General features: G+C 40.5%; 1 non-coding gene across 1 annotated transcript; it reads right to left on the bottom strand.

Annotated features, from left to right (window-relative positions):
* Window positions 1-23,964: 23,964 nt before the first annotated feature.
* LOC114816439 lies at window positions 23,965-24,103 on the bottom strand. Its single transcript, XR_003764215.1, has one exon. It is a non-coding gene; the product is annotated as a small nucleolar RNA SNORA7 (small nucleolar RNA).
* Between the last annotated feature and the right edge of the window lie 423 nt (window positions 24,104-24,526).

Below are 24,526 nucleotides of genomic sequence, written 5' to 3'. Positions count from 1 at the left end.
TTACAGATATGTACTGTGCTTATTGAGCTCTTACTGTGCACAGAGCACTGAACTAAGAGCTTGGGAGAGTACAATATAACAATATAACAGTCACATTCCCTGCCCACAACAAATTTATAGTCTTGAATCTTATCCCATTGACCTGATAGGCTCTCACTTGCATCCATTCTAAAACACTTAAAGAGAACTGTGCTTTCCTCCAAATGGCATATGAAACTATATTAGCAACTAAAGATGTTTGCTTGGATTGAGATATTCCCTGAAACAAGTATTCTGTAAAGATAATTCACAGAGTTCCCTGTGCAAGCTATCTCATATTTCATTTTTATTTTTTTTTTTTAAAAAATGTGCCTTGCATTCTTTAGTAGCAATGTCACAAAGTATTGGGCTACAGCTTACCGAGTCACTTGCCTCCATCTGTCACCTTCGGGGTCCAATTACAGTAGTACAATAATAGATCAGATAATTTTTCACAGAAGCCCAACATTTCTGCTGACACTCCTCCTTCCAAATCCTTGCTTATTAGGGTCGCTGGTACATGTGTGGCTGTCAATTTCCTTTGAATAGCATTCCCAGACTCCTTCTACATCTCTTAGGACTCTAACATAATATAACCACCAAAGAGATAAAACGGCATTAAGATATTGAATGGGGTTGGGGAGAACTGCAGAAATATTTAGAAACCAATTCTCACCACTTCCAAATATGAGCAGTCAAAACATTTCATGTTGTGGCTCCTGAACTTGATCTATTAAGATTTTCCTTCTCTAATTTTACTTGAAGGTTTCAAGACTGTAGAAGAATAAGTAGGCTTTAAGAATAGGGTAGACAAAAGGACTTTTTGAGTCAGTTTCCCATTTCTTTTTACTTACAATTGTGAAATGAATTTTTTAAAAGCTTTTTCTAAATTAGTTAAATGCTAGAGAACCATCTGCTCTGAGGGTCGCACCTGGAGAGTTTCCAGTACTTTACCAATCTTAACAATGGGAGGGAGAGTCAAGCAGAGGCAAATCAATTCCATTCCTAGCTTGGGCAGTGGCTAGTGAGTGGAAGGCAATCTGCTACAAGTCAAAACTCACCTGTGCTGGGCAGCAGCAGCATAGGAGAGGCAAAGGTGGAGACTCGAGTTTACTGCCTGGAAGGAGGCATTGGTAAACCACTTCTGTATTTTTACCAAGAAAACTCTATGGATACATTGCTGGAATGATTGCAGATGGAGGTAGGGCGTGCTGGGAGAGATGTGTCCATGGCTTCTCTATGGTGGAGATGACTCAACAGCATAAGGCAAAACAAGAGAATCATCCCGCCTGGGTCCATAGGTTTAAACTTTTACTCCACTGAGAGCTCACTTAGAAAATGACTGACTTCCCACTTTGTCAGCTTGTAACAACAGTAGTATAGGGCCACATACATGGGGTTATATCTTTCATTATTCTTATTCATGTAATTCCCACGCTGAGGATTTAAGAGAGAAATATTGGCTTGTAAAAGAAACTCACTCTGGTGCTGAATTGCTAATGTTAGCCAACCAACATTTTTTCATCGTTTTAAATTATTTAACCATTAATGCTGAATAAAATATGATGTTAAACATTTCATAAAACTTAACCATTAAACATTCATTTTTCTTATCTTTATATATCTTTCATCTTTAACATACTCTATTCATGTTCACTGACTGGCTGTGTAATTACCTTCTGACTTAGTATTTGCCAAGAAAAATGTAAAAACAAAGTTCCTTTAATGATTAGTGGGGAGACAGCTCAATGCGAGAACAATCAAATGGCAATTTTGAAATCTAGTCAACCTCCTGAATTGTAGGATTTTTCCACCAAAAGCAGGGTTGAAATTTAGTGGAATCATTCAGAATGGCATTTCTGGTGAAGCTGGGAGGCAAATTGAGCAGGAATGGAATTCTGGATGGTCTAGGGAAAGTGGGATTTGGTTTCTTTGGAGGCAAATTGAGCAGGAATGGAATTCTGGATGGTCTAGGGAAAGTAGGATTTGGTTTCTTTGGAGATACAGTGCCTTGTCATTCAATTTATTCTTCACTCTGCTGCCCAGATCATTTTTCCAAGTCATTTTTTACATGTTTTGCCACTCAACAACTTCTAACAGTTTTGTTTGGTTGCATGGCCTAGTGGATAGAGCATAGGCCAGGGAATCAGAAGGACCTGGGTTCTAATTCTGGCTCTGCATGTGTCTGCTGGGTGACCTTGGCAAGTCACTTTACTTATCTGTGTCTCTGTTACCTCATCTGTAAAGAATAGGTATTAAGACTGTGAGCCTTGTGGTACAAGGACTGTGTCCAACCCAATCACTTTGTATCTACCCTGGTGCTCCACTATCAGGGTTGCACCTGGAGAGTTTCCAGTACTCTACCAATCTCGACTATGGGAGTCCTAACTTGGGCAGTTGTTAGTGAATGGAAGGCAATCTGATACAAGTCAAAACTCACTCCTGCTGGGCAGCAGAAAGTGGAGACTCAGATTTACTATGCGGAAGAAGGCAATGATAAACTACTTCTGTATTTTTACCAAGAAAACTCTATGGATACACTACCAGAATGATTGCAAATAGAAGTGGGGCTTCTGGGAGAAATGTGTCCATGACGTCACCATGGGTTGGAGACAACCCAACAGCATATGGCAAAACTCAGAGCTTAGTATAATGCCTGGCACATAGTAAGCACTTAACAAATACCTTTGTTATTTTGGTTTGTCTTTTTTTTTCTGGTATTCGTTAAGTGCTTACTAAATACCAGGCAAAGTACTGAGCACTTGGATAGATACAAGTTATTCAGGTTGGACTCAGTACATGTCCCACAAGACACATAGTCTTAATCCCCATTTTACAGACGAGATAGCTGAGGTCCAGAGAAGTGAGGTGACTTGATCAAGGTCATACAGCAGACAAGTAATGAAGCTGGGATTAAAGCCTAGATCCTTCTCACTCCCAGGCCCGTGCTCTATCCACTAGGCCATGCTGCTTCCCAATCCACTCTGCCTCATCCCATATTTATCCTAGCACTTAGCATAGAGTAAGGGGTGACTATAAGTGCCAAACTGTACAGTGCTCTGCACACAATATGCTCTCAATAAAAACAAGTGAGTGAATGAATGAATGATTAAATACCATTTTTACTACTATTATTATGGACAAGTGCAGAGTGGTCTAGTGGTGGATAGAGCATGGGCCTGGGAATCACAAGGACCTGGGTTCTAATCCCGGCTCCACCACTTGTCTGCTGTGTGATCTGGGGCAAATCACATAACTTTTCTGTACCTCAGTTACATCATCTGTAAAATGGAGATTTAGAGTGTGAGCCCCATGTGGGACAGGTACTGTGTCCAACCTGATTAACTTGTACCTACCCCAGAGATTAGAATAGTGCTTGGTACATAATAAGCCTTTAACAAGTACCATAATAATAATAATTATTATTGTTAGCGGAAAGAGTAGCAGCCTTGAAATCAGAGGGCTTGTGTTCTAATCCCGGCTCTGCCAATTGCTTGCTGTTTGACCTTGGACAAGTTACTTAATGTTTCTGTGTCTCAGCTTCCTCAAATGTAAAATGGGGATTAAATGTCTGTTCTCTCTCCTTCTTAGACTTTGCACCTCATATGGGACATGGGCTGTGTCAAATCTGATTAACATTTCTACCTCAGTGCTTAGAACAGAGCTTGACACACAGTGAGTATTTAATTAAAGTCATCATCTTTATTATTAATAAATGTCATCATTGTTATTGAAATTCGGAAACAGACCATCTTACCCCTAGATTCCAGGATAGATCCCATCACCCTTTCCTTATCTTGCCACCTGGAAGTTCTGCTACCAACTTAATATCATCGGAATGTGAAGAACATTTTTCAGAGATAAACCATCGATCATGAGCTCTTCTGGAATCCACAATTTAGAGGCTGTAGACAACTTGAAGATGGTTCATGGAAGAATAGCAATCCTTCCTTTCAGCCCATACAAACTGCTAAACACATGGCATCTGGCCCATGTGGAGATCCAAGAGCTGACTGCAGAAAGAAATATTTTTCATCAAAGCTGTGTGATACCCCAAACACCTACTCCATGAGCTCACATTTCTACTTCATAGATCTATGTCCAGGGCAGTAGAATCACTAATTCTCTCCTTCCATTTCATCGCCCATGGGAACATTCCCGATTGCAATCCTTCTTCTTGGACAGGACTGGAGCATTAACATGCAGTAATGACAATCTGCAGCCTCTGTGAACCTGGATTCTCTGCCAAAGTTCCTCTCTCTGTAATCTCCTTGTGGGTAGGGAATTTATCTATCAACTGTGTTATATTATAATCTCCCAAGTTCTTACTACAGTGCTGTGAACATAGTAGGTGCTCAATAAATACCATTGATTGATTGATTGAAGTTGCAAAGTAATTGGCATTTATTAAATAACCCATGGAATTACATGTCTCAGGAGATTCAGCTTGAAGAGACTAGAGGTGAATAATAGTACTAATATTAATAATAATATTTCTTATGTGCTTGCTTAATGCCAGGCACTGTACCAAGTGCTGGGATAGATACAAAGTAATCACACCTAACATGGGGCTCACAGTCTAAATAGGAGGGAGAACAGGTACTGAATTCCCACTTACAGATGAGAGAACTGAGGCACAGAGAAGTTGAATGACTTGTCCAAAGTCACACAGAAGGCAAATGGTGGAGCTGAGTTTAAAGTGATGATTCTAGTCTAAATGTTTAGATAAAATATAACACTTTTTCTGGTAATGCACAAATACTCAGGTAATATGTGAGATTCAGACTGGGTCTATCTTGACACTGGTTAACAAGGAATATTATCATATAAATAATATATATATTATGCATATACTTACATATGCATATATAATAATAATAATGGTATTTGTTAAGCACTTACTAAGTGCAAAGCACTGTTCTAAGCGCTGGGGTATACAAGGTGATCAGGTTGTCCCACGTGGGGCTCACAGTCTTAATCCCCATTTTACAGATCAGGTAACTGAGGCACAGAAAAGTTAAGTGACACCCAAAGTAACATAGCTGACAAGTGGCAGAGTGGGGATTAGAACCCATGACCTCTGACTCCCAAGCCCAGGCTCTTTTCACTGAGCCATGCTGCTTCTCTCTATATGTTTACCCTCAGTTCTCCACATATCAATTTCACTAAAACACAATAATGTGGTGAACACAAATTGTAAATAGAAAATAATTACTCCCATGTTCATCTGACATCTTAATTAGCTGTCATCATGAGAAATAGTACAGAGATTAAAAATCAACCCTCAAACACTCACCAAATTTTCATACAGTATTTTCTTCAAATACACATCTCAAGCATTTAAAAGGTCTTAAACGGGAAGCATTCAACTTCCACAGTCCTGCAGTGAATTCTACCCTCATAAAGAGGCTATCTCTACTTTTGGTTAGGAGAGAAATACAACTGTATTGTACTGGTTGCAATGAAATTTTCCAATACGAAAGTCACAGAATGTGGACAATCTTTATCCTTCTCGACTGTTATCTCCTGGTAGGCAGGAAATTTGTATACCCATTTATTTTGTTATACTATCCCCAGTGCTTAGTTCAGTGTTCTGCACACAATAAACACTCAATAAGTACTAATGATTGATTGATTCTAACTACATCTCTCCTGCTATAATAGACACTCCTTCATTTTAGAGAATAGCTGATCACCAACCAGTAACAAAATATTTCTCTTTTCTAGCACTTCAGTGTGTTTCTTGGACTGATTCCAAATTCTGCACTTTCCTCTGAAGTCAAATACTCCAAGTACTTCTGGTTCAAGTTTGGCCAGGATTGAGAAGAGGAAGATAATTTTGTATGCCATATTCTTGTTCATCTATTCCTGTATTATGCTTTAGTTTTAAACAAGAAGCAGTGTTGCTTAGTGGAAAGAGCATGGACTTAAGAGTCAGAGGCCATGGTTTCTAATCCCTGCTCCGCCACTTGGCAGCTGTGTGACTTTGGGCAACTCACTTAATTTCTCTGTGCCTCAGTTACCTCATCTGTAAATGGGGATTAAGATTGTAAGCCCCATGTGGGACAACCTGATCACTTTGTATCTACTCCAGTGTTTAGAATGGTGTTTGGCACATAGTAAGAGCTTAGCAAATACCATCATCATCATACCCTAGCTTTTGCTCTGTTTGACCCTTGGCTCCGTTCACAAATAGCTGTGGGTCAGTCGTTATATTGCATTTGGGTATTTTGTTCTTTTTTTTTTAACTCCACAGAGGTGCTTCTTAATGCTCCTATACTCTGCTTAATTTTTAACCATTCAACAATTTAGTCATAGTCATATGGATGCCTAATCCTATTCTCCAGAGTGTTAGCTAAACCACTGAATTGGGTAGCAACCACAGACTTAATAAGGATGCTCTGTTGTCTTATCCAAACCATAAATAGAAGCATACGGAATCATTAATATGCAGAATTGCAACCACAAACTATTGTGTTTTAGAAATCAATCTTTGAGAGAATGCAAGCCTTTGACAGTGACTTTTTATTATTCCATTTTATTCCCTCTTGACAAATAGATATTCTACCTTGGTCATCTATCAAGACTGTTCAAATGGCCTACTAAGTTCCTTTTGCGTTTATCTCCTCTGTCACCATATAAACTTCTCTTTCTGCAATAAAGGCTTAAAAGTACAGTATGTGGCAGTTGACTAATTATAAAATATTATAAACAGTAAATAAAACTCACTGACCATATTGAAAAAGTCTCAACCACATAATAATAATCAGGGTATTTAATAAACATTATGTTGTATGCCAAGTACCTATAGATATGTGATTATCAGATAATACCACAATCCCTGTTCTACCTGGGGCTCGCAGTCTAAGAGGCAGAAAGGGCAGTTATAGTATCCAGTTGTGCAAATGAGGAAACTGAGGCCAGAGATATTATGCAACCTGCCCAAAGTTACACAAAAGGCCAATGACAATGCTTGGATGAGACTCTAAATCTCCTGGCTTCCAGATCCATGCTCTTTTCACTAGGCCTATTTGGTGACAAGGTAGGAAGTTTTAAATCAACCTTAACTTTTCACCAACTGCATTTATTTCTCCATTACCACCTTTTGTAGTTCTTAGAACTTGGACTATGAGTCTCAAGTGGGACAGGGACGGTTTCCATATTGATTATCTTGTCTCTCTCCCAGAGCTTAGTTCAGTGCCTGGCACATAGAAAGAGCTTAGCAAGAACCATAAAAAATAGAATATGTTGATTTTATTCCAGTGAACATCGAAGTGTGAGATTGTTGCTGTAATTGAACATGATAAGCCAAATTAAAGTACGAAAGCAAAGTTCAGAAATAAAACTGCTTCTTTGTGTTCTTCCATAGAAATTTGAAGCACCTTACCCTGCAGACAGATCCACTGTACAAGTTTTGCTTTTCTTGTTTGCTTTTAAGAATCTCCCAATGGCAGAGAATTTCTCATCACATTTTTTCTCTTTCCTCCCCCAGTCTCTGAGGAGCAATTGCCTGTTACAATAGAATCTACATAAAGTCCATCAAACAAAAGATTGAAAAGAAGAAAACTAGGAATCAAAACCAAATGAACAGAACAGTTCTCTGATAAGTGTAAATCTATTCTCCCCCTTCCTCTTTCCCAACCTTTTCGAAGAGATGTCCTTCCTTAGAAGAGAACTTGGACAGGGACAGCATCTAAACTGATTATCTTGTACCTAGCCCAGTGCTTAGAACAGTGTATGTCATTTAGTAAACAATTAACCAGTACCATTAAGGGAAAAAAATGGTCTTTCCCCACTGCAGAAATGAAGAGCTGGTAAAAGCCAGAAGGCATGTGGCTCGATAATTTTCCTACTGATGAACTCCAGGAACTTTGGGAGAAGGTGTGAAGACTGAAGCCACCACCTATTGTCTGTTTCACTATCACAGATATCATGTCTACCAACCCTATTGTATTGTCCTCTTCCGGGGATTTGTTCAGTGCTCTGCTCCCAAGAAGCAGCATGGCCTAGCAGAAAGAACTCAGGCTTGGGAGTCAAAGGAACTGGGTTCCTCACTCCACCACTTGTCTGCTGTGAGACCATGCTCAAGACATTTAACTTCCCTGTGCCTCAGTTTCCTCATCTGTAAAACAGGAAATTGTTATTCTTCTCTCTCCCTCTTAGATTGTGAGACCTGTGTGGGACAGGGATGGCATGCAAACAGATTTGTTTGTGTTTACCACAGTGCTTAGTGCTTTGCTTGGCACATAGTAAGTGTTTAACAAATGCCATCATTATTATTCTAAGCATACAGTGCCACAGAGTGTGCATTAATTGAATTTCTTTTAATCATCCTACTGTTGTGTACATTAAGTGTTTTATGAATTTTGCAGTCAATAAACATTTCTGTTTTTATGCATTGTGTATTTGTGTGTATACATATATTAATTCAATCGTATTTATAGTGGTTCGTGACCTGCTGGCTTAAATTTTAAGTCCAGCGTCTAGAATGGGGTGGCCAAACTACAACTGGCAAGCCAGAGAGAAGCAACATGGCCTAGTGGTAAGAGCCCGGGCCTGAAAATCAGAGGACTCTAGTTCTAATCCCAACTCCGGCATGTGCCTGCTGTGCGACCTTAGGCAAGTCACTTCACTTCACTTTGCCTCATCTGTAAAATGGAGATTGATCCTACTCCCTCCTATTTAAAACTGTAAAACCCACGTGGAACGGGGACTGTTTCCAACCCGATTAACTTGTATCTACCCCAGCTCTTAGAACAGTGCATGGCATATAGTAAGCACTTAACAAGTACAGAATTATTATCAGTATTACATGTGCCTCAGCTTCCCCACTGTGTGGCTTGCAGATATATACTTGATTATTTAAGCTCTTCCCTTTAGACTGTAAGACCAGTGTGGGCAGGCTATGTGTCTGTCATATTGTTGTGCTGTACTCTCCCAAGCAATTACTGCTCTGCACACAGTAGGTGCTCAATGAATACAAGTGATTGATTGACTGATTGATTATTTATGATTTCCCCATGTTGGAGGTGGGTTGCATTGTGCTTAAGTGTTGGTGGGATCCCTTTGGGCCTGGACCGGAGAGGTGTTGTAGTCCTTAGTTCCCCCCTTGACCTCCCCCTGGACTGTCTCTTTCTCACTGCTTCCCCTCCACTCCCCTAGTGAAACCCGTTTTCTGCTACCAAGCCCTATCCCCCCATCCCCAACCACCACCACTCCCAGAATGACTACTTGCCATTCCAGAGAAAGAAATTTTCTTTGATCTCCAGCTCTCAGCCAAATTATGTTTTTTGGTTTGCAGCACATTAGTTCATGAGGCTGGGCCACCCCGATGTGGTATTTTTGGAACACTCAAATGTTGAACTATAAACATGTTCAATTACAGGCTTGGCCACTGGACAGCTTGTACAAGGCACAGAAAGTTTCTCTTTTATTCCTAGTGGAAGCCCCAAATCAAATATTTTTCTGTCCCACCCTTCTTGTCAAGTCTCCATCTCCTTGAGTTTGTCAGGTGCTTTGTTAGAAACAAGCGCATCATTGGAGGCTGGATGAAGCCAGGCAGATAGAAACATTTCTTAGCTATGCAGAGCCAGCTGTGCAAATGCTTACTACATGAACAGCCTTCCACCCTGGAAATTGACTATTGTCTTGGGATTTCTTCTTTGTGAATAGAACCCCACACCTAAGGTAACAAGGTGGACAAATTATAGAGAGAGACTTAAGGGGACTGAGAGTTGTGAAGGTTACTTTAAGCACATGGCATAGTGGATAGAGCACCATCCTGGGAGTCACAAGATCATGGGTTCTAATCCCTACTCCCCCACTTTCATTCATTTAATCATATTTATTGAGTGATTACTGCATGCAAAACACTTGTCTGCTCTGTGACCTTAGGAAGTTACTTCACTTCTCTGCGCCTCAGTTATCTGTAAAATGGGGATTGAGACTGTGAACCTCACACGTCCAATCCAATTTCCTTGTATACACCCCAGAGCCTAGGAGAGGGTTTGTCAGATAATAAGCTCTTAACAAATACCATTATTATTATTATTATTATTATTCTTGTTCTTTAAACAAGAGAACTAGTCACTCCTTTGGGGGAATCAAGTCATGCAGGGAAGTCAGGAAGTCTGTTCCAATATGAAAATGATAATTATGCTTTTTGTTAAGTGCTTACTATGTGTCAAGCTCTTTTCTAAGTGCTGAGATAGATAAAATCAAGGGTAGATTAGGTTGGATATAATCCCTGTCCCACCCAGGGTTTACAGTGGAAATAGAAGGGAGATTTTCATCCCCATTTTACACTTGGGGAACCCGAGGCACAGAGAAGTCAAATGATTTGACAAAGGTCACACAACAGGCAAATGAAGGAGCTAGGATTAGAACCCAGGTCCCCAACTCCCAGACCCGTGCTTTATCCACTAAGGACTCTTTTCATGTTGTTTCCACTATCCACTATGGGAGAGGGAGCCTCAGTGGGGATCATCATTATTAGTGGTATTTATTGAGAACTTACAGCATGCAGACCACTGTATTAAGTGCTTGGAGGAGTACAATAAACAAAGTTGGTAGTCATTTTTTCTGCCCACAATGGGTTTACTGGCTGGAGCAGAAGGCAAACATTAAGCAGTGTGGTGACATTAAGCGCTATTGTGTAGTGGATTGAGCACAGGCCTGGCAGCCAGAAGGTTCTAACCCCAGCTCTGCCACTTTGCTGTGTGACCTTGAGCAAACCACTTCACTTATCTGTTCCTCAGTTACTTACCTCATCTGTAAAATAGGGACTGAAACTGTGAGTCCCATGTGGGACAGGGAGTGTAGCCAACTAGATTGGCTTGTGTCCACCTCAGTGCTTAGTACAGTCCTGGAACATAGTATGCTCTTAACAAATATCACAATTATTATTACCAATATTATCATTATTATTGGTGGTATCATAGCGTATATTACATATAATATATATTATACCTTGTATAATATAATATATGTTAATATAAACAAATTATTTATAATATGGGGATTCTGCCATCTCCTCCTAGAGCTATGATGTGGAAACCAAAAGGCTACAAACGAATGGAGGTACACTTCTTTGGAGTTCTCTCCCTGCAGTTATTGTCACTTCCAGGAACAAAAAAAAATATTTTTCCAAGGAACATTTAAACATTACACAGGGAACCACTGAGGGTCAGGAGACCCAAATTCTAATCTCAGCTCTGCTATTTGCAGGCTGTGTGAACATGGGCAAATCACTATCTCATAAGCCAGTAACCTTTGCGTTGTCCTTAACTCATCTCTCTCATTCCACCCACATATTCAATCTCTCACCAAATCTTGTTGGTTCTACCTTCACAACTTCCTCTCCATCCAAACTCCTACCGTGCTGATCCAAGCACTTAAGCTAACCGGTCTTGACTACTGAATCAGCCTCCTCACTGTCCCTGTCCTGGCCTTGAGTCTCACCCCACTCCAATCCATACTCTGCTCTGCTGTCTGGATCAATTTTCATCAAAAACATTCAGTTCATGTATCCCCACTCCTCAAGAACCTCCACTGGTTGCCCATCCACCTCTGTATCAAACAGAAACTCCTTACCATCAGCTTTAAAGCACACACTCTGCTTATTCCCTCCTATCTTACCTCTCTGATTTCCTACTTTAGCCCATCCCTTAAACTTACTGTACCCCAGTCTCATCAATTTCATCTCCAACCCCATAATGATAATAATAATAATAATAATAATAAGGATTGTGGCATTTGTTAAGTGCTTGCTATGTGCCAGGCACTGTCATAAGCGCTGGGGTGGACACAAGCAAATTGCAAATCGGATTGGACACAGTCCCTGTCCCACATAGGGCTCACTGTCCTAGTCCCCACTGTAAAGATGAGGTAACTGAGGCACAGAGAAGTCAAGTAACCTACCCTAGGTCACACAGTGGACAAGTGGTGGAGATAGGATTAAAACCCAGGTCTTTCTTTCTCCTAGGCCTGTGCTCTATCTACTAAACCATGCTGCTTCTCTAAGCCTTTTTCTATCTCCTCTCCCTAGGCTGGAACTCCCTCCTCCTCCAAATACTACAGACCACCACTGTCCCCACCTTCAAAGCCTTATTAAGATCACATCTCCTCCAAGAGGCCTTCTTTGATTAAGTTCTCTTTTCCCTGGCTCATTCTACCTACCTTCCGTGTTGCCTATGCATTTAGATCTGTGACTTTGGACATTTGATATTCAACCCAACCCTAACCACACAGCACTTATGTGCACATCTTCAAAATATATACCATCAATCAATTACTTCAATCAATGAATCTATCGTATTTATTGAGCCCTTACTATGTGCAGGACACTGTACTAAGCTCTTGGGTGGGTCTAACACAAGAATATAAAAGACACATTCCCAACCCACAATGAGCTTAGAGTCTAGAGGGGGAGACAGAGATTGATATAAATAAATGAATCATGGATATTCATTCATTCAATAGTATTTATTGAGGGCTTACTATGTGCAGAGCACTGTACTAAGCGCTTGCAATGTACAAATCGAGCGCATGCATATGTACATAAGTACTGTGGGGCTGAGTGACAAAGAGGGAGTGGGAAAAGACAAAATGAGGGCTTAATGAGGGAAGATCTCTTAGAAGAGATATGCCTTCAATAGGCTTGAAGGTGGAGAACGTAATTGTGTCAGATATGGAAAGGGAGGGCATTCCGGGCCAGAGGCAGGATGTGTGTAAGAGGTCAGTTGGGAGATGTTATTGTTATTATTGTTGTTGTTGTTGTCACTTATTTTTAATTAATATTAATGTCTGTCTCCAGCTCTGTACTATAAACTTGTTATGCGCAGAAAGCAAATCAGCTAATTATGTTGTATTGTACTCTCCCAAATACTCTGCACATAGACAGTGCACTGTAAGTACCATTGATGGATCGATAGATTGAATTAACTTCATTGTGCTTTCATTTCTTCATCTGAGACAGACCCATAAGGTACAGGGACATGTATGACCTGAATATCTTGCATCTACCCCAGAGTTTGGCACTTAGTATGTGCTTAACATTTACCATCAATGTTGTTATTATTATTATTATCATTATCATTTGAATGGGGGATGTGAAAGACGATTGGTTCCACCCATTGGTTGGGTGGAAGGGAAGTGATGAGAAAATTCAACTTCAGAACTGGGGAATAGAAGTGTGCCTTAGGGCCTGCCCAAGCCCTGAGTGAAGGTATAATACACCAGAAAAAGTAATATAAACTGCACAAAACAGGTAAGCTATAATAAAAATGTCTGCCTATTAAATCCTAGTAGTTTTAGAATGAAAAGTTTTACCGAGTTAGCCATTCTTCCACTGACTGTCCCAAAGACCAAGAAACCTAACTTGGTTGAAAAAAAAAAAAACAGGAAATAGCAATGACTTTATTGTTTCTTTTAACCAGAGCTCTCACATGGCAGCTCAGCCTTTGGAGTATATTTGACACAGTTGTTCTCAACTGGAAAGTAAGATGAACTTGTAATTATATATCCTGTTTCCCTAAATTCCCTTATCATTTCAATTAGTTAAGGTATTCCTCCTCTCTTTGTGCTCTAAAGAAGACTAACAAAAAAAAAACAGAATTGAATACTGTGCCATATCAACTACTACAGATGGTGGCATTTAATGCCAGCTGATGATTGCTACGACCTCCTTGACTATGTGTAGTTTAGCCGGTAGAACACATTTCCATGGTTCCATTTACTATAGTCTGTGAAAATGTCCTGTGTGATCACTATTTTAAACTGCAAGAAAAACTACTGAGAAATTATAATAATCTGATCATTTTAGCATTGATCATTTTTTATCTTGAAATGGTACATGATAATTTAATACAATTGTCACAAAAATAATATACATTATGGCTCTTAATCATTATTTTTGGACTTTGTACCATTCTTTCCAATATCAATTAAAAAACATCACTGGAAGACACTACACTTCCCATTAGTCACCTCTAATGTGGGGCAAACAGTGGTTTTTTTATCCATGGCACACTACAAGAGCATGAGACTGGGAGTCAGAGGACCTGGGTTCTATTTCTAGCTGCAACACTATTTACTGTGTGACCTTGGGCAAATCACTTAGCTTCTCTTTGCCTCAGTTCCTTCATCTGCAAAATGGGGAACTCAATACCTGTTCTGTCTCTTTCTTAGAGTGTGAGCCCCATGTGGAACCTGATTACAGTGTGTCTGCTCCAGGGAAGCAACATGGTGTAGAGAGAGCATGGGCCTGGGAGTCAGAATGTCATGGGTTCCAATCCCAACTCTGCTACTTGCCTGCTATGTAATCTTGAGTAAGTCACTTCACTTCTCTGTGCTTCTGTTACCTCATGTGTAAAATGGGGATTAAGACTGTGAGCCCCACGTGGGACAACCTGATCACCTTGTATCCTCCCCAGGGCTTAGAACAGTGCCTTTGCACATAATAAGCGCTTAACAAATGCCAACATTATTATTATTATTGTACACACTCTAGTGCTTAGTATAGTGCTTGGCACAGAGTAAGTACTTAACAAATAACACAATTATTTTACAAGGAAGAAGTTTTCTCTCAAATGGGTGGATTAGCCACTTTGTAGACTTGTCTTGGGCAAATTTTTAGGCACTCATCTTCTCCCCAGAAACCACATATCCTAATGGCACAATGTGGTGAAAGTAATCTACTCTTTAGGCCTCTTTAGGCACCACTGACACAAAACTACCTGCTCCTCACACCCAGACAGATAGATCCAGGTGTCACTTCCTTTAGCCCTGTCTATATGAGGTCTGGGCAGACTTTTTAATATTCTCCTTGTTCTACTTTTACCTGGTATTATCAAAATGAATCAGAAGTTTGTTATTTATCTCTTTGGACAAAATGAAGGATCCTGTCCCTTTAAGGAGATAGACCTAGTTGACAAGCTGTGCCTCATTTGAAAGAATAATGACAAGGAGAACCGGCTGGTTTGTGGAGGAGATGAACAGAAGCTTTTAGGAAGCACTCACTGTTGGCTTCTGTTACAGTGGAGAATGGAAGTCTTAGAACCCTGAACATGATGTCTAAGGAGAGATTTCCTGCCTGAGAGAGGAAGACTCAAGGAAATTTGCTGTTGTTTGGATGGCCTTTAGGAGAACACAGAAAAGAAGCTGCTTGAATCATGACCATGAAACACTTCAGTGCTCTTCTCTTGAAGGACAGCTGGCTCTTGTGGTTGAGTAAAGGCAAGTGTGTTTTGAATGGATTGCATGGTCTAGCCTCTTGTCTTGTGGGGAACACCTACCACTCTTCAACAATGGGAATGTTTCCATTCAAAGGATAGTAGAACTGTGCCTAGAAGGTCAGTGCCTTGGCCCAGATTCTGATGAAACTTTGCACAGGTGATAAAAGTAGCAATAGCATCTACTGTATTTTTCACAGGCAAACTAAAACTGAACAGCCTGATCTCTTGTTTTAGCAGATAGTGCTTATTAGGGGGTTTGAATTCTTAACCTGCAAGGTACTGCATATGTGTACAGTTTTCAATGCCTCAGATTGCATTAATTATTGCCCCACATTTGATCTCATTCTCAATAACCCAGTACTCTGATGTTTCCCATTATCATTTATTTCTCTTTTCCATACCCTCTCCCACAGCTTAGTGGCTCCCAACACTATCTCTGGGCTAAATACCAGTACTGGATAGCTCTTTTTCCCAAGGAAGTGAAGCATCTTTTCTGGTTGACTGTCTGTACAGCTTGATTTCAAGTGTCTCTCTCTCTCTCTCTTCTAGGTACTTTCCCATCCCCACTTGCCTAGAATTCCTTTCTATACAAACTGGTAGTTGAATTTAGCCACCTAGTGAAAGGGCCAACTCTCCAGACCAGCCAACAAATGTGATCAGATTAATATTCTATAGTTAGATATATTTTAGTGAAAAACACCACCAATAAAAGGAAAGTCCTCTGGCTTTTCTTCTGCTAAAACACTGCAACTGGGTAAAACCGCTTCTATTTATTGGCAAATATCCTACATTCTCCAGTGCACTGGGAAGTAAGGATAAGCTTGGTTAGAGAAGAGGATTATGAGGTGGAGGAGAGAGTGGTTCTTTTTTGATCTTTCGGGTCAAACTTACAGCTTTCTGTATGTGGTGGAGCACTCCTCATTCTCATTCTCTCTTTATTGTAACTTTAAGACCTCTGAAATGAAAATAAATTTACATACTTCCCTGACCGGTAACCAGGGAAATCAGGTCAAGACTCCCTTGACTTCCCTTGAGTACTTACTTATTTAAGTTCATGATGACTCAATTATTCTAGTTTTGTGGCAGAGTATTAGTGTAAGGATCTGGTCAAGGGTTATCAGAAAATAGATGTACTGTTTCTGAACTACCCTGAGCAGTATGCATAATAAATTATCTTAAACTCAGATTAAGGAGACTCTTCTTTAATACCATTCAGTCCATTTATCCCAGTGAAAGACTTCTAATGAATTCCATTTTGGGGTGTGTGTGTTGGGGAGTGTGGTATCTAAAAATGTGGATGACTTTTCTAGGGTAGTTCCCAGTAACATACAAGCGTAACATTCATATTCATGTGTGTTATGTAACCCGTGCCATGTAATAAGATGATGTTTTATGCCCTGTTTTGCAGAGGTATATGATTTCATCCAAGGCAAGGGCTTGGCTTTTGTAGTCACAAATTCCCCATAACGTTCTCTGCCCGGGTCTGTGCGATCTCACCACTGCTCCTTCTGAGCACTGGAACTTGGTGCCAGTATCTAAGAAGGGAGGCTGGATGTTTTAAACCAAGATATCAGACCTACAAGCATCAGTTGCTACATTGATATGGGATAGGGGGAAGAACAGCTGAAAGCTGGATCGTCTAGTATAACCTGGATAAAAGGCCAGCCTAAATTGGCTTTACCAACTCACGTTACTTCCCTGAGGAACTTAAAGTGGGAACTTATACTGTCTCCAACCTAGTGTTGCACTCTATGATGGTTCTAGGAGGGAATCTGTGGGTACTTTTATTCTCCTAAGAACTTTACCAATATGGTCAATCATTTATTGTTTTCTGTGTGCAGAGCGCTACACTAAGCGCTTGGAAGATTACAGTGTAACAGAATTGGCAGATATTCCCTGACCACAGGGACCTTCCAATCTACACCTGTCTTCAGGCCCCATTTTTCCTTCAACTAATTATTGTTTTTATATCTATTTTTGTTTTTTGGTCATCCTCTCCCAGTATATGGGTATCTAAGGAGGTAGAGGAAATCTGAACTCTACCTGACTCCAGTATTTGGTGATTGAGGGTATGTTGGTGAGATTGGATGGTCTCATAATAACACTTTGATGCATAACAATTTTCTATTCTATCTCATAGTTGTCACCCTTCTCTTTTTAGATAATCCTTTCCCATTTTCCTATACCTACTCCAGTATTTAGCATAGCCCATGGCAAATAGTAAACACTTGTGGCTCAGTGGAAAGAGCATGGGCTTGGGAGTCAGAGGTTGTCGGTTTTAATCTTGCCTCTGTCACTGGTTAGCTATGTGAGTCTGGACAAGTCACTTAACGTTTCTGTGCCTCAGTTACCTCAACTGTAAAATGGGGATTAAGACTGCGAGCCCCAAGTGGAACAACCTGATTACCTTGTATCTACCCCAGCACTTAGAAAAGTGCTTGGCACAGAGTAAACACATAACAAATATCGTCATTTACACATATTATTATTATTGTTTCTCCACTGACAAATAGCAGTATTTTCAGTTGTGAACTTGGGCAAGTCACTTAACTTCTCTGGGCCCCAGGTACCTCATTTGTAAAATGGGGCTTGAGACTGTAAAGTCCATGTGGGACATAGACTGTTTCCTCCCTGGTTTTCTTGTAACTTCCCCAGAACCTTGCACATAATAAGTACTTAACAAATATCATTTAAAAAAAAAATTCTAGTCCCTTAACAAAACTATCCCTGGAAACTAATTTGAATCACAGTTCAAGGACACTCCATGAGAGATTGTCTACAGTAGCAAATGTGTTTCTTATTGGATTTTCTGACACTATTCTTCCCTGATTCGCCTCTATACCTCTCCCCTCTCTGGCCAATCCTTATAAACCGACTTGCCCAGTTTAATTCTCTAAATATTAAGCAGGGAAAGTTTCTTGAGGAGAAATAATTTCCTTTCCTGGTCTGTCAAATTGGAAAGTAGTATATTCTCTAAAACAGCATTTTGAGCACTTCTGTCTATTCCCTTTTGCAACAAGTAGAAACTCCCTATCATTGACTACAATGCATTCCATCAACTCTTTCCCTTCTACTAATTCACTCCTCTCAAATTAACTCCTCTCAAATTAAGGTATCTCTGTGCCTTGTTGTCATCTCTACTTTTTGCTTACATCCTCTCCAATTATTGGAATTCCCTCCTCTTTGCTTTAATTTTAAAATGATATTAGGCACTGACAATGCACAGGCATTGTAAGGAGCACTGGAGTAGATACAAGCTAATCAAGTTTGACACAATACCTGTCCTACATGAGCTCACAGTCTAATCCCCATTTTACAGATGAGACTATTGATGCACAGAGAAGTCAAGGTACTTGCCCAAGGTCATATAGACAAGTGGCAGAGTTGGCATTATAACTTGGGTCCTCTGACTTTGAGGCCTGTGCTTTATCCATTATTCCACACTGCTTTCCTATCTGACAGACCAGGAAAGGAAATTATATCTCCTCAGAAAGCTTTCCCTGCTTAATTTCTAATCTCTCCATTTTTATAACCTACCTACTTTTCAGGTAAACACTTTTGGTCCACCAAAATCCTCACAATCTCCACTTATGTACACTTATCTTTTATATTCTACTACCTCCTCATATATACTTTAATGTCCATCTCCCCCTGCTAGACTGTAAACTCCTTGAGGACAGAAGCCATACCTCCTTTTTCCATTATACTCTCTCCAGAAATTAGTATAATTTTCTGCTGAATAGATACTCAATACGTTGTCTTCACAATATGTTCAGCTTTCAGAAAATGCAGTTCTACATAAACATAGTAGAATTCTGTGGTATCTTTCTACTAGATAATGTAGATTCATTTTATAAGCCAAGTTGAGTATGCATTTCTTAAAATGGTGCTTTTTCAACAAATGAGTCTTTCTAAGCCTTTTGTAGATATTTTAAAGTCACTTGCCACTTGAGGATTTCTTCAAATTTCTGAGCTGCCTCCAATAATTAAATGGCAGTAGACTCTTCTTGAGTGTTGGGGAGAAAATATAGAACCTGTGCTTATGCTTCCAAGTTGTCTTCTCCTAAATAGAAAGAGAAAAGGCTTCTGTAGCTATTCTTTTGAATAGTTCTGTGGGGCTAAGCAGTTGGTAATGAGGCAGTGTCATCCATTGGGGAGCATTAATCACAGTAATGGAAAACTGTTTTAACAGCAATAAAATGATATGCTTACCCTGGGGGGTAAATGTCATAAATGTTCATTTGCCTCTTGAAAAGTGCAAGTCTTGTAGCTAAAAGACTCAGGTTTTGAATCTGCCCCAAGGGGAAGTTTCTTGCCAGGCCTGGGTGTACTTGCTGAGATCTGAAGCCATTTCCACTCTACTGAAAGTTCCTTGAGAGTAGCCACTGTGTCTGCCTACTCTACTGCTTTGTGCTCTGCACACATTGTGTTCAAACACCTTTTTTTTCTATTCTTTGAAAAGACAATACTATGCCTCCCTCACATCCCAAACCCTCCAGTCCAACTTTATTTTTTACCTGCTGCTCCCTTTTCTCTCTCTCTACCCCTTCCCCACTAGAAAAGCTGGTTGGCATGGACCAATACTTTGCCCATGTCCACCCTCTGACCTGAATTTACCACCTCTAGAGAATGTCTTTCTTTCTTTTTATATTGTATGTGCCCAAGTCTTTAGTATAGTGCTTTGAATACAGTAAGAGCTCAATAAATGCAATTTAATGAATACAACAGACCACCACTCTCCCTACCTTCAAAGCCCTATTACTGTCCAACTCAATTTGTTTCTATCCACCTCAGCGTTTAGTACAGTGCCTGGCATGTCATAAGCACTTAATAATGATTGTAGTATTTATTAACTAAAATCTTATCTCCTATAAAAGGTTTATTAATTTGATAGCATTTATTGAGTGTTTATTGTGTGCAGAGCACTGTACTAAGTGCTTGGGAGAGTACAATACAAAAATAAACAGATTCCCTGCCCACAGTGAGTTCTTCCTAAGCTCCACTTGCTATTTTTGGCCTCCCTCTGCATCACCTATGAACTTGAAGCCCTTTGATATTTGTTCCACAGCTCCTCATCTCCATTTGTAATTGATTTTAATGTCTGTCCCCCCTCTAGTATGTGAACTCCTTGTGGGCAGGGATGGCATATTCCTGTCTTCCTACTGTCTCATATTATACTCTCCCAAGCATTTAGAACGGTGCTCTGAACTTGGATGCCTAGGTCACATTATAATGATTTTACTGATTTTTAACTCATCTGATTGAAATAGAGTAGAACTTCCTCAAGGGCAGTGACTGTGCTTCTTCTATTGCAAGGAATCAACTGGCTAGTAGAGAGCTCTGCACATAGTAAAGACTCAGTGAGAGGGAGGGCCTAGGGGAAGAAGCACAAAGTTGGGAGTCAGGAGACTCAGATGATAGCTGGTTCTGCCACTTGTCTGCTGTGTGGCCTTGGGCAAGCTACTTAACTTCTCTGTGCCTCAGTTACTTCATCTGTAAAATGGGGATTGAGACTGTGAGCCCCACAGGGAACATCCTGATTACCTGGTATCCACCCCAGTGCTTAGAATAGTGCTTGGCATATAGTAAGAGCTTAACAAATACCATCATTATTATTATTATACCCCCAACTCTGCCTCAGTTTTTCATCTGTCAAATAGGGGTGTTATATTATCTCCTTGCTACTTAAACTGTGAGCTCAGTTTGGAACAGAGACCTTATGTCCTGGTTATTTCAATTAACCTAGGACTTATCCCAGTGCTTGGCACCAAGAAAGTGAATAACACCACTGTTGTTAATGCTATTAATACTGTTAATGACCTTGTGAATGATAATATCATGGGTTTCCAACAGACCACACCCACTAAATTTAATTTCCCTATACTTTTTCCTGGTCCTCAACCCCCAACTCTATAACCATATCAAAACAATTGAATAATTCACTTATTTGAAGATTTGGAGTTCTTCAGTTCTGATTCGAGGTCATGGCTTTCTTCATTCAGTCATATATATTGAGCACTTACTGTGTGCAGAACACTGTACTAAGTGCTTGGGAGAGTACAATATAACAAACAAGCAAATACTTTGTCCATAAAGAGCTTACAGTCTAGATTATGAACTATTAGATAATAAATAATTATGGTATTTAAGTGCTTAATACGTGCCACGCACTCTAATAAGCTCTGAGGTAGATACAAGCAAATTGGGTTAGATACAATCCCTGTCCCCAGCGGGACTCACAGTGTCAATCCCCAATTTACAGATGAAGGAACTGAGGCACAGAAAAGTGAAATGGCTTACCCAAGGTCACATAGCAGACAAGTGACTGAGCCTGAATTAGAACCTAAGACCTTCTGACTTCCAGGCCTGTGCTCTAGTGGTCTGGAGCACAGGGAATAGGATACAGCATGGTGGAATGGATAGAACACATCTGCAATACATGTATTAATGTCCCCCCCTAGACTGTAAACTCATTGTGGGCAGGGAATGTGTATGTTTATTGTTATATGGCACTCTCCCAAGGGCTTAGTACAGTGCTCGGCACACAGTAAGTGATCAATAAATGCGATTGACTCACTGTCCTAGAAATCAAGAAATGGAGTAGCTGCTGTATGACCTAATGGCATGATCTTCCAAGAAACACCACCCCATTCCTCATTCCTGCCTAAATATTTAAATAGCTCAGAAATTCATTTCAATTTATTTTACTCTGAATAATCAAAAAGGAGATCTATCACAAAGGAATTCTGTTGTACCTGTTGAATGGATCATTGTTCTTGCCGAGGAAAAACACTGGATTGGGGGAAGGGGGTGCATCTCTTCCCTTGGGCTTGGCATACCTGAAAGGACAAGATTTCAATAACTTTTGCTGACAGGTTCACCTCCCTGCTTTGATGACCTAAACTGGCCTTGGATAAGCAAAATGCTATTGAATCTCTACAGAATCATCCTTTCCTTCTCAACTAAAGAAGTAGCAGTAGTGATTCATTCATTAAATAATAATTCATTCAATCATATTTATTGAATGCTTTCTGTGTGCAGAGCACTGTACTAAGTGCTTGGGAGAGTTGAAGCAGCATGGCTCAGTGGAAAGAGCACAGGCTTGGGAGTCAGAGGTCATGGGTTCTAATCCCAGTTACACTGCTTGTCAGCTGTGTGACTTTGGGCAAATCACTTAACTTTTCTGGGCCTGAGTTAACTCATCCGTAAAATGGGGATGAAGACTTTGAGCCCCACGTGGGACAATCTAATTACCTTGTATCCACCCCAGCACTTTGAAAAGTACATAGTAAGCGCTTCACAAATACAAACATTATTATTACAGTACAGAAATTAAGTCATATTACTGCCCACAGTGGGCTTACAGTCTAGAGTGGGGGAGACAGTCATCAATACAAATAAATAAAACTAGATATTAACATAAGTGCTTTTGGGCTGGGAGTGGGGAAGAGTAAAGGGAGCAAGTCAGGGCAATGCAGAAAAGAGTGAGAGATAAGGAAAAGCAGGACTTTATCTGGGAAGGTCTCTTGGATGGATGTGCTTTCAATTAGGCTAAGGATGGGGGAGGGAAGGGTAATTGTCAAATTTGAAGAGGGAGGGCAATCCAGGATGTGGGCTAGGGGTTGGTGGTGAGGCAGGCAAGATTACAACAGAACCACAAGGGACCAAAGTTGTGCACAGTGCAAGGTTGTCAGTACTTCATCAAGCTCCTGGGGAAGCTCACTGTTAATGGTGCCTTTCTCAAATATGAAGGACACACACAGGTAAAATACACACACATTGTCTCCATAAAGAGACAGCCCTGCGGTGGCTACCATTGGAGAATTGGGGACTAGGATGCAATGGAAAGAAGCAGCATGGCTTAGTGGTTAGAGCACGGGCCTGGGGGTCAGAAGGACCTTGGTTCTAACTCCAGTTCCGCCACTAATAATAATTATAATGATGATATTTATTAAGCGCTTACTATGTGCCAAGCACTGTTCTAAGTGCTGGGGTAGATACAAGGTAATCAGGTTGTCCGGGACGTGAGGCTCAGTCTCAATCCCCATTGTATAGGTGAAGTAACTGAGGCACAGAGAAATAAAGTGACTTGCCTAAAGTCACACAGCAGACAAGTTGCAGAGCAGGGATTGGAACCCATGACCTCTGACTCCCAGGCCCAGGCTCTTTCCACTAAACCACATGACCCTGGACAAGTCATTTCACTTCTTTGGGACTGTTACCACATCTGTAAATTAGGGATTAAAAGTGTGAGTCCCATGTGGAACAGGGACTGTGTTCAATCTGATTAACTTGTATCTACTCCAGTATGCGAAATATAGTAAGTGCTTAGCAAGTACCATTATTATTATTGGTGAGTTGTGGCAAGTTTGGGAAACAGGGGAGAGGAGTTTGTGATCCACTCTGACATGCCTTCAGTTTGGAATGCCTGAGTTCTATACTACATCAGAGTACTGTTCTAAGCTCTTTGAAGAATACGGAACAATAAAGTCTGGTCTTATGCTGTCGGGTCGTCTCCGACCCATAGCGATGCCACGAACACACCTCTCCCAGAAAGCCCCACCTCCATCTGCACTTGTTCTGGTAGTGGATCCATAGAGTTTTCTTGGTAAAAATACGGAAGTGGTTTACCAAGGCCTCCTTCCATGCAGTAAACTTGAGTCTCTACTTTTGACTCTCCCATGCCGTTGCTGCCCAGCACAGGGTAATTTTGACTTGTAGCATATTGCCTTCCACTTGCTAGCCACTGCCCAAGCTAGAAATGGAATGGATAAGCTTCTGCTAGACTCTACCTCCCATAGTCAAGACTGGTAGAGTACTAGAAACCTCTCCAGGAGCAACCCTGAGAGGGGACAATAGAATAGGTAAATGCTATCCGTGCCCATAGGACATCACAGACTATGAGGAGATACAAAGTTAATTAGAGCCAAAACATTTATTTCAAAAAAAGCCTTAATGTTGCAGAAACATTGCCTATTTTGCAAATCTTAACAGTGCATTCATTGAGTGCTTTAAAGCACTCAATCATGTTGCCCCCCTCCTGCCTTACCTCACTGCTTCCTTCTGTAACCCAGCCTTCACACTTCTTTACTCTAATGCCCACCTACTCACTGTTCCTCTATTCACTGCTGACCTCTCACTCAGATCCTGCCTTTGGCCTGGAATGTTCTCCCCTTTCATATATGACAGACAATTAATCTTTCTACTTTCAAAGCCTCATTAAAAGCATATCTCCTCCAAGAAACCTTCACTGACTAAGCCCTCGTTTCCTCTTC

Source organism: Ornithorhynchus anatinus, chromosome 1 (genome assembly GCF_004115215.2).
Source record: "Ornithorhynchus anatinus isolate Pmale09 chromosome 1, mOrnAna1.pri.v4, whole genome shotgun sequence".
Taxonomy (NCBI): domain Eukaryota; kingdom Metazoa; phylum Chordata; class Mammalia; order Monotremata; family Ornithorhynchidae; genus Ornithorhynchus; species Ornithorhynchus anatinus.
This window is presented reverse-complemented; position numbering and strand designations above follow the sequence as displayed.